This window comes from Saccoglossus kowalevskii, chromosome 12, assembly GCF_978046115.1.
Source record: "Saccoglossus kowalevskii chromosome 12, keSacKowa6.1, whole genome shotgun sequence".
In the NCBI taxonomy this organism is placed as follows: Eukaryota; Metazoa; Hemichordata; class Enteropneusta; family Harrimaniidae; genus Saccoglossus; species Saccoglossus kowalevskii.
The window spans coordinates 35,223,536-35,235,417 of NC_140652.1; the positions used below are offsets into that span (position 1 = coordinate 35,223,536).

The following is an 11,882-nucleotide window of genomic DNA, read 5'->3' on the forward strand; positions in this document are numbered from 1 at the left end:
AACTTGGATAACCTTGTCCTTCTATGTCCAATACAGTACAATCTGACAAATTGCCTGCTAAAAGTCCTTGTGGTGTTTCAGAAGAAAAAATGATTACATAGCTCTTCCAAAAACAAAGTAACTTTAAATTCTTTGCTAAACTGTGGAATATATATTGTCTCTAAGCCCTACCATTGTGTGAAGTATCAAGAATTTTAATATAAATAATAAAGTAAGACAGAATAAGAACAATATCTGTTATTGTATATTATATTATATTCATATAGAATGTTATTTAACTTATTTCAAACATAAGTATGCTATACACCATATCCACTATCACTTATTACCACCTCTATAAATGTAGGTTGCATATAACAGTGATTTTCCTTGTGTCGGCAAACGTAGTTAAAAGCCATTTCTATTTTTAGTAAGTTGGTCAAACATCAAATTTGAAATCAAATTGTACTAATCAAACCCTGATGTCGTGTTACTAAAATAAATCCCATCATGCATTGCTGTTTTACAACCGTGACTGACATTTGTAATGTTTGACTTCATTCATTTTCTCTTATGCATTGATAATGTAATTCAAATGCAGCATTTTCCGTTCAATGCGAGATCCCGCGTTGTGCGTAAAATCGAACGTGAAAACAGGACAAACAAAGACCATAGTGGCGTCAACATCGCGTGGGGTTCGACAAACGCGAAAGTATTCTGGGAGTATTTCCATGCTTAATAATGTGCTATACACATTTTATGATGGTTTCGGGGAAGTAAGGATATATAAACGCAATATTTCCCTGTCAAAGAATTTGAGCTATGAAATAACAAAATTTGAGTTCATAATCAGTTCTCGTCTTCCACGTAATACGCGAGATCTCGTAGTTGAACGAAAAATCACCTATTGCTGTTATATACATTCAATGTGGAATTCGCATTGAATATGTTGAATGGTGATGTATGTTGTGAACATAATCTATCGTCAAACAGAGAATCTCGTGTGATTTGGCGTGATGATGATACCCTATATTATGCTGAAACCTCAAGGACAACCAAATACGTGATATATGTTTTGGCTATCGGCGAAGAATTCCCAATGCCAGCTGCATAACTATTGCATTATTATATCGTGCATATTTCTCTACATGCCAAAGGCTTCTCAAACAAAATGTTGCTAACAATAGAAATGTAATCTTTCATTCATTGTACTTCATTTACAGGCTATTTTCTATGGTCTATATTCGCCTCATCCCATAAATGAAACCAACACCACAACATATCTTGGTTTAACTATTGACAATCACTTAACCTGGAAACCCAACATCAACAAAATTATGAAAAAAAAATAAACCCCTGATTGGACTGATAGCTAAAGTACGCTATCTTCTATATAATTTTTCTCTATAATTCCCAAATTTTACCGCACATATCGTATGGACTTTGGGGTAGTACGTATCAAACAACATTGGATCCAATCTACAAAAACAACTAACACGTATCATACTTTTCAAAGATAATCTCACACACAGTAAACCATTATTTCACTCATTAGGAATGTTGAATATATATGATCTATTCAAATACAAACTATGCATTGTCATCCATGATCTACACCACCTTAGACTCCCTCGGATAACAGAAAATTACTTCACTTTACCTGATCATCAGCACTGCACCCGGTTTTCATCGCAATCCAGCTTCAAACTTCCCCCTAAGAATACTAACCTTGGCCAATTTTCAATAGATTTCCAAGGTGCTAAACTCTAGAACAATTTGCCAGCACATGTAAAATGCATTGTTAGTCGAATCGGTTTTAAAAAACAACTAAAAAAGTACTTGATCACACCCTCCATCCCTTTTATATAAACATGATTTTTTGTGTATTTTTTTTCTGTGTATTTTCAACATTTGCCTTTTAGTTTTTATTTATTTATTTGTTTATTTATTCGGATAACAAGGCATGGTATGGCACTGGGGTTGTTTGCTGGTGCCCTATACCATATAATTTCGGTACGTGCTTTTTTTCTGATATTTATTTAGTTAGTTAGTTTATTGTAAAATTACTTATTTAGTTATTATTTATTTGTGTATATAATATTTATGTTATCATTTATTTATTTATATATATATTTTTTACCTTGGACAATACTTATTAGAACAATATGCCGCTTTTATCGCCCTTGTATTTAATTCATTTAAGATTACTTACTCAAACTCTGGGAAGCAGGCTCAACTAGCTTCGCTATAGCTATTTCTGCTTCCCCCATATTATACATATTTACTAAGACTTTTGTTGGTTTATTTATTTGTTTGTTTGATCATTTGTTTATTTATTTATACTTGTACATTTATTTATTTACTTACTTCCCATTGTAACTTTTTTCACCTTGCATGTGCAATCCGGAAACTAAAATAAGGCCGATGGTCGATGGTCCGAACTCATGTATAATTTATTTTTAATAATTAGCTTCGACAAAACAGCATCAATGCTATAACCACTAGCATAGGTATATGGTATAAAGGTTTCATCTCTCAGATGGAAATTCCAAAACGGGAGCAGATGCCAAAGCATCCTTCAGATTATCATTTTGACATTGCATTATCCAATCAAAGACAACATTCTTTTTTGTTAACTCATGCAAGGGTCATGCTAGTTCTGCGAACCCCCTGACAAAACGGCTGTAGTATGAGGTCAAACCAATGAAAGAACGAACCTGTACCAGAACTGGGTGTACCAATGTCGTATTACCTCCACCTTTTCAGGATCTGTCTCAACCCCATATTCCGAAATTCTGTGACCCAAAAACTAAAGAGACAAACAGCACACATTTGTTGGGTTTTAGTTTTAACCCTGTCTGCTGTAGCCGATCAAAAACCAATTCTAACCGTTTCAACTCCCCCTCAAACGTTCTGGCAAATACAATAATGTCATCCAGATACAAGATTAAGAAACAACGTTCCATAATTCTTTCAACAGTGCTTACACCATTGGTCAAGCCAAATGGGAGCACCTTCCACTATAACCCAGTTTTCGTACAAAGGACAGTGTATATGGTTTAGATTCCGGCGCAAGTTCAATTTGCCCATAAAGTGATTCCAAAGCATCGTCAATCTTTGGGATAGGAAAGCTGTCCTGGACAGTCACTGAATTTAGTTTACAATAGTCTATGCACAGCCTTTGTGTACCATCTTTTTTCTGGACCAAGACTACTGGGGAGGCCCAAGGGCTGACAGACTCTTCAACTAATCCCCTATCTAAGAGATCTTTCGTCTGTCTCTCTGTGTTTCAATATTGGAGTATGGTATGGAGCTTGTCGTACTGGTTTTCCGTGTACTATCTCATGTTTTATCAAATCCACTTTATCTAAATCCTTACCATCACAACTAAAGAAACCAGACGATTTGACCAACAAATCAACAAACTGTTGTTTTTGTGTTTTATCCAAACCCACACTACTCTTCCTGTATAGTTCCTCTCTGGATTTAGTGGCTGCATTACAAACATTTTACTCACTGGCAATAACTGGAGATTTATCAACATGATTATTTATTCCACCAAGTTTACTTTATTTGGCGGAAGTGAACTCGTCACTAACACGCACCCTTTCAGCCTCACTGGGTTGCTTAGCAACAACACTACGTTGATCTAAAAAATAACCCACTCTTACCTGGACTTTCATGTTCCCGGTATTTTAGAACAGAGCCATTTTTGTCAGTATTCTCAACAAATGAAGCCTTCAACGTAGTTTGGGACAAATGAAACGATTCCCAAGCTTTCTTTACTTCAGCATTGTCATTTTCGAGCCGTTTCTGCTCCTCTAATAAAGTTTGTCGCCAATTGTCAAGTTTATTACTCCCCCTCACCTTGCCAGATAACGAAGTACTCATTTTTATCCTAGAATCGGGAACATTAAATGCAACCTCACTATCCACCAACACTGTCTTTTCAGCCATTCGATCGGCACTACTGACCCGCGTATAGGATAGAAGTAATGAAGTGAAAGATGCTATCAGAATCCAAATAATGGATTTTCTCTGATCAAGAAGAGAAAAAGTGTGGCGCTTAGTTTTACCGACTCGATAGCATGAAAACTGACAGCAAATACAAAGAAGATCACAAGAAAACCATCTAAGCACGCAGGTTAAATGCAGCTCGTAAAACCTCAACAAAACACCGTGACGTTGACCAATATCAAAAGAACCGTCAGTTTCTAGGTTCGTATCACTACGGAAATTTATCGGTGACAGTCGTTCAACACACACAAACTCGGTAGCATGAACTGAAAACAAACAACAAAACTCACCAGACATCAATCCCGCCTTCGCTGCCACCAATGTAAGAGAAATATTTGAGTATTTCGGGGACTGTATCTTACAAATTATAACACCCTGTAACAAACTGACGCTGTTCACGCCAATCAATGGCCGATATTGACTCTCACGGACGACAACGGTTCAACACTAACAAAAATCTCGCTTTGACTACCACAAGCAACCAGTGCACTCCCATCCGTCAAGAAATGGTAACGGGGACGAAATCAATGAAAACACACACACCATTCAGGAATAAAACACCAAAGAACTGTATTTTTCATCGTACCGCTTCAGAACTACAACACACGCTTACAACAGAAAAACTAAGATGACCTCATAATTCGATCACGTGACTTCAGACAGCTAAGAGAAATTATACGCGTACTATTTCCATATATGGATTGCAATGTCCCTGCGAAAAGTAGGTTCCCAGGGTGAGAGACGTTTCTCGAATATACACTAAATTATACGAACGTCCAAGTAACTAAATGAATCCATGACAATATTTTTATTATTTTGTGTGTGTATATTTTACCCGATATAGTGCATATATAGTGTATCAAATTTGTACAGGGTGTGGATTGAAGACGCTATGTATGAATAATTAATGCAACAACCTTAGCTTTTGGATGTGACTGAAAAAGCGCTCAATCAATCAGATTTCGCCAAGAAGAAAGTATGTGTCGGGTAGCTATCAAGAGACATATCATCACGCGTAGGATTTACTTTAATAGGAGTAAAAAATAAATCAATTTTGTGTCAATTTGATTGTTTATTGAATTTTCAAAACATTATTATCATTAATTTCTATGTAAATGTGCATTAAATACAATATAATGATAATGCTAATAATATATGTAAAGGTAATAATGACAGGAGCACATTTATTTTTATTCTTGCTCTGCATTGATTCGTGAATTCTAAGTCCATATTCATTCTTTCTTTTGTGCTGCCCATTTTTCAAAGACCTCGATAGCTGCTTCATCTTCAACTCGTTCAGTGATTGCCCAAACTTGCTTCGGTTTTGGAATGCTGTAGTAATCATTCCTGTTTTCCCCGTCAGGCAGAAATCTTTCAAAATCGTCCAGGGAAGCGGAAAAAAAGATGCGACTCATTCTGTGAAAGTAAAATTGACATTATGCACTGATCAAGAAAGGGGTGAGAAGTAGAAAACTTCGTTACTAAAATGTAGTATGTAGTTGGGTGGCCGGATTTATAAATTTTACTGTTGGAAAATTATATATCTAGTATTTTTAATCGTAAAATAAAGATTCCCGACTATTCGAAAACGTTTTGTAGATTATATATTACACATTTTCTTGAACAGACACTGTGGGGCACCATTTATATGTCCATGTATATGTCACATTTAATTAAGTTAATTATATTATTTGTAATAAACTACACTAATAATCTTTCACAATTATTTATATCATTAGTTTTCTGATTTTCTGCTCAAATGATTTAAAAAATGTGAAAAGCCACGAAAAACAATGTGTTAATTAACAATGAGAATCAGTATAAAATAAATACATTGTGGTTAATACATACCCAATATTTGTAAACTATTAATACAACTTACACTATTGGTAAATTATTTATAAAGTAGTATATGTCATTTACTGTGACAATTGTATTAAGTACATACGAGGGTATCAATTTCATTGTTTGCAAATTAATACTAATAGTTCTGATTGATGTATGTATACCATTAATAAATGTACATTAATATATATGATTTAACAAAACGTCTAATAATTAGTTTTGCCGGAATATTCCTTACGTGTTGTGTTTGAATCATACTGTGCAACAAAACCAGTTTCACTAGATTAAATTATTTAATTTAGTTTCCTGTGACGGACGACATGCTGCGTTGCTTATGTACATTGAAAAATGTACTATATTAATTAACATTCCACCACGGTCAGCTAATAGCTAAGCTTCGACAGTAATCTACCATTCCGTATTTTCTTGAATTTGCGCAGTTTGAATAAGATTTAGAATTGCAGGAGTGACATCGTCATAATAGTGAGGTTATTAATTTGTGTTGTGTTTGCTGTATTTTTGTGGACAGGCTACGAGCACGAATCTTCTAACATTTACACATGAACTGAATGGAGGGCAGGAGTAATGTCCGGAGTGAATCACACTTATTTGCAAAATAAATTTGCTATTTTTTAAAATAATGTCAAGATAAATGTATGCTTTATGTAATGCACTACAATTTAATAATTTGCCAATAATAGATATGTTATCGTGGTTCATATGTAAAAACAATTATTTGCCAACATTGGATATTAAATTTTCTGTCATTTTTCAGTTATTTGGAAATCATCTGTACCATAGGGCCCATAGTATTATTCTCTAAATGATTTGACAACACTATGTACTATGTACAGTTTCCAGTACTTGTGTTCTGCGTTATCCAGCATAAATATCGGAATGTTCGGAAGCATAAGATTGTAATGTGAATTTTGTTCATCAATACTGTATGATGACGCTATCTTCCGGGCCTACCTTTTATTTAGAGTCCCATATTGAGAGGGGCCAAGGGGTAGCTGGAAATAAAATGACGAAGTTCCATTTACAGTTAAAAAATAGGTTTTTACACTTTACAGATAAAGCTAATTCAGAGTTACGGACGAATAAAATAGCTAAATGTAATCAGCTATTTTATTTTATTTTATTTCACACCTTGTCCATGTCTACAAATTTACGGTTTTTATTTATTTAAATTACATTATTTATAAAAAATAAAAACAATTGATTACTCTTACGAAAATACCCTTGCCAGCCCTCCATGTTGACTATCATGTCCCGGACCGTTTACTTACTTGTCAGTGTCTACTGGTATATAAAAATGTGACCAAGGTAACGTTAGAATAGTAAAAAAAAGAAAGCTAAAAGTCAGTTGCCCGTGCCAAGAGAGCCACAGAACCAAAACAATATGTCAGCCGTCGCCATCCATACCAGCGATATGATTTTACTCACAGATATTGAGAATCACAATTGCATAGAAATGAACACTAAATACAGCTATCCCGGTCAGCAATCGAATCATAAAATTTCATGAGTAATGTAACTGGTATTTCCACCTATTTGCTTAGTGGTCCGAGAGTGAATGTTGTCAAGTTCGAGAGTTTTGACGTACAGCAACGTAAACAATATTGTACAATTCTATGCTTGAACATCTTCTAGATTCACCCATCGAGGGAGAAAGCTTGTCTGTCTACATGATTCACCCAAAACAACAACGAACTTGAAAGAAATCGCCCGATCTAAACGACCTGCGTCTATGAAAATCCAGTCTTATCGCCCTTGCGTTTCCGAGCGAGAGAAGGTCGAGGCCAGTCTACCATGATTGTCTGGTTATATCATCAATTCAGCAAGCTCTTAGATAGAGGTGCCCGGGGACCAACATTTGGGACGTGAATCCCTCCGGACTAAACTGCTAAACTGTGGAATATATATTGTCTCTTACAATAGTCATACCATTGTGTGAAGTATCAAGTATTTTAATATAAATAATGTATATTATATTCATATAGAATAATATTTAACTTATTTCAAACATAAGTATACTATACACCGTATCCACTATCACTTATTACCACCTCTATAAATGTAGGTTGCATATGACAGTGTGATTTTCTTTCTTGCCAATGAAGATCGCCTTAACGTTGTGTCGGCAAAACGTAGTTAAAAGCCATTTCTATTTTTAGTAACATCAAATTTGAAATCCAGAGTTAGTGGGACCAGCGCAATACAAACGTGACCTTGATAATAGGATTGTGTTCAAATAATAGAAGCTGACATTTTTGGACTAACATTATGTAATTGAAACACAAAATATAAGTATTAGAGGGATTACAAAAGAGGCTATAGTTAATACGGGCAGATGATTTGCTGAAGCTGTTGGTAAATTTATGTAATTGATTTTGCTGTGACAAGGTATACATGTATGAACAATTATGTGAATATGGTGTTGTGTGTTATAGGAAGTAGGTGATGTCTTACGTCTTTTGGTTATGTCATTTGAATCAAGAGGGTTAAAGTACTTGATCGGAAAGAATGATTATATTTGTTGTTTGGCAGTGAATGGCTTATTTGTACTTGACTAGTACTGTGAACCACCCACCACTCGATTGTAATTTGGCCAGCTGCTATTAGACATCACTCAGTATGACTAGTTGGAAGACAACCATGTAAAAATAGTGTGAATAGAATAAACGTCTGTAATGAACAAGGAAAAAATAAAGTTTTTATTTTTTATCTTAACCATCAATATACAACAAGTTTACAAAAAAATTCGAGTAAGAATAAAGTAAAAAGTTGAACCAATACAGGTGATGGTTGAAATATCTCGCCTGGAAGAAAATAAAAAAAAAGTGGAAAGGATTATATATTGTAATGAATTATTTGAGTAAGGTGTTGAGTAGAAGAATGTTCAATAGGAAGAACATTGTTGAAATGCTTTGGATATGATTGGACTTTCCAGAAATTAAATCTTGAGGCACATTGTAAATAACTAGAGAGAGGATGCTGAAAGCACTACCGTGCATTCAAGCATCCTCTCAATGAAAACACAGGTTATGCACATTATAATGAGGTAAATTAGTGTTGTAAACGGAGTGTCATGATTAAATCTGGTATGATGTGCAACGACTCATGGTGCAAAAGCAGATAAGTGTCGACAGAAAACTCAAATGATAGGTATCACCACCGACCAATTTGGTAGTAGTCATATTGCCGAAAATACTACATCTTGTTGTTTTCAATAAGTATATGTGCAGCAACAATAAACTGTACAAAACCAGTAGTTAACTGTTTACAAGACAGTATTATAGACCCATATCATACAAAGTTACAGGGTGTTGTACAAATATACCCCCTTACTTTTAGGCTATTGTATGTTCATCCAACTGTCCATTCAGAATGAATAAGAAATAAAGTAGGTGCAAAGAGACTATATGGAATGTAATTGTACTTCATAGTATTATCAATGATGATATCAATTCCATCAGACTGATAGAACCGGTAAAAGTAATGAATTTATCACATGGCAATGGTAATGTGTCATCTGACATATAACCAGAGTGAATTGACCATGTGCAAAAACAGCATTGTTGATTTGCATAAGACAGCCCACACAGGAGGAGGAGTAAACTTCTTGTATCACCAATGACAGGGCTATAAATGAGTCAACATCAAACCAGAAACATAGAATGTAAATACATGGACCTGTTTGTACAGAATCTCAGTTCATCTCTCATTATTTATATGGATCATATTAAAAAGATCTCAAACCATTATGAGGCCAATGAAAAACAAATTTAGTGTTTCCAGTATTAGAGTAAAAACTATTGGGTAGTTAGGCAGATATTTTATTATTTTAGATTTATTTTTTCCCCAACATGTTCAGTCTATATCAAATACAATCATTTTAAACATTTTTTTTACATGATGATATTAATATCAAATTTTGTTTATTTTAGAAAAAGGTAACTCATTTCCTTAAAATAAAATTAATAACAAATGACAACACATGTCATTGTTTAAGGTTGAGGTGAGTGGCATGAACTGTTGATCGGTGGCACAATTTCAAAAATGGCAGCTGGCAACAGAAAAACCTTCACTGATGTACATGTGTATGTAGTGAGCACAAGGAATTGGCCCCTATCAGTTTCTGCCTAATAAATGACAGTTATACATTCCTGCTGTGGCCATTTACCTACAGTAGCAACATCACAAGCATGATAAAAGCCCCCTGATGTACACATTGCAGCTCTTGCTGTTTCTTGCATATGACAAAAATCCGCCTAAATCACAAGAAACTTGTAGTGAGCCAAACAATGATCACGAAAAAGTAAGAATGAATACAGCCAGCCATGCCAATGTGGTGAATCAAATGCAATTTCTTGCATGACTTTCTGCTCAATATTATAGTGTGTGGTAGTCTATGCCGAATAATCAATGGTGTGGTCACAAATGATCATGAAAATTAATCATGATCACATACTTCATATACATTATAACATTACATTAATGGGCAAAGACTATAAATCATATCCATGCCCCTAGACATGGCTACATCCGAGATCATCATTTTGCCAATGCCATTCCTGCATGTCATTATTGCTGGTTGCATAGACTAGACTATTAATGTACAAGTATTTACACATATCGGCCTTAATTGGTTTTAGATGCTATTTTATTGAGATGCATCGCGACAACGAGTTCACAGGCCATAGGCCTAGTAAATCGCTGTCATCATTTATATACGATGCAATATTTATTTTTGGTCATTAGTTTGTCTGATTCATGACATCATGTGCCAATAAATCCTGAAAATTGGTTTTGCTAAGCGATGAGTCGTTTAGTACAAAACACTGAATGATCATAGCATGGTGTGCAGAGTTTTAGAGGTAAAGCAATTGTTAAGAATATATTAAAATTTGTGGAAAAGTGCAAAGGGTCTTACCTTAGTACAATGTCTGTACGGCGTCCTGGGCTGGCTGGCAAAATAATCACGTCATCGAAAGATGCGTGTACGTGAACTGTAGACAATTTCCATGACGCTCCATTGCATGCGTAGAGTCAACGTCACGATTTCTGCGTATCAATTTTTCTCCGCTTTTTTCAACAAATAATTCACTTTTTTATCATGGGAAAACGTCGTCAATCTTATTTTATTAGCCTGAACATTGTCTTGACAGCGCAAATTATACCCAAATAAACGTCTTTGGATGATTTCTGGCACCCAAAATTGATTCTCGACTCAGTCCTAATTACGCGTTTAGGAATGACCTGGTGATCCAAAATTGACCTCGAATGAAAATACTGCCGCCTACGGCGGGTCCCGGGATCATTGCGTCAAGTTATTCTAATCAAACCCTGATGCCGTGTTACTAAAATAAATCCCATCATGCATTGCTGTTTTACAATTGACATTTGTAATGTTTGACGTCATTCATTTGCTCTGGTGCATTGATAATGTGATTCAAATAAACCATTTTCCGTTCAATGCGAGCGGGCAAACAATTTCGATGAAGTAAGGATATCTAAACGCAATATTCCCTGTCAAAGATCGGCCTTTCGAATTTGAGCTATGAAAAACGAAATTGGAGTTCAAAAACAAATCGTTCGATTTTTGCGGCAGACGTTCGGTTCGCGTCTTTCACGCAATATGCGAGATCTCGCAGTTGAACGGAAAATCATCTATTGGTGTTATATACATTCTATGTGGAATTCGCATTGAATATGTTGAATGTTGTTGTATGTTGTGAACATAATCAATCGTCAAACAGAGAATCTCGTGTGATTTGGCGAGATGATGACACCCTATATTACTAGTATGCTGAAACCTCAAAGACAACCAAATATGTGATATCTGTTTTGGCTATCAGCAAAAAAGTCCCAATGCCAGCTGCATAACTATTGCATTATTATATCATGCATATTTCTCCACATGCAAAAGTCTTCTCAAACAAAATGTTGCTAACAATAGAAACGTAATGTTCTATACATGCATTCATTGCTATTTACAGGCTATTTACTATGGTCTATATTCGCCTCAGCTTCAAATG

At 35.1% G+C, this 11,882-nt stretch overlaps 1 long non-coding RNA gene across 1 annotated transcript; it reads right to left on the minus strand.

The window, feature by feature from the left end:
- Nucleotides 1–8,535: 8,535 nt before the first annotated feature.
- On the minus strand, nucleotides 8,536–11,316 carry LOC144347582 (uncharacterized). The gene is made up of 2 exons (XR_014931198.1): nucleotides 10,778–11,316; nucleotides 8,536–8,663 (listed from the first exon to the last, which is right to left on the minus strand). It is a non-coding gene; the product is annotated as an uncharacterized LOC144347582 (long non-coding RNA).
- Nucleotides 11,317–11,882: the final 566 nt, after the last annotated feature.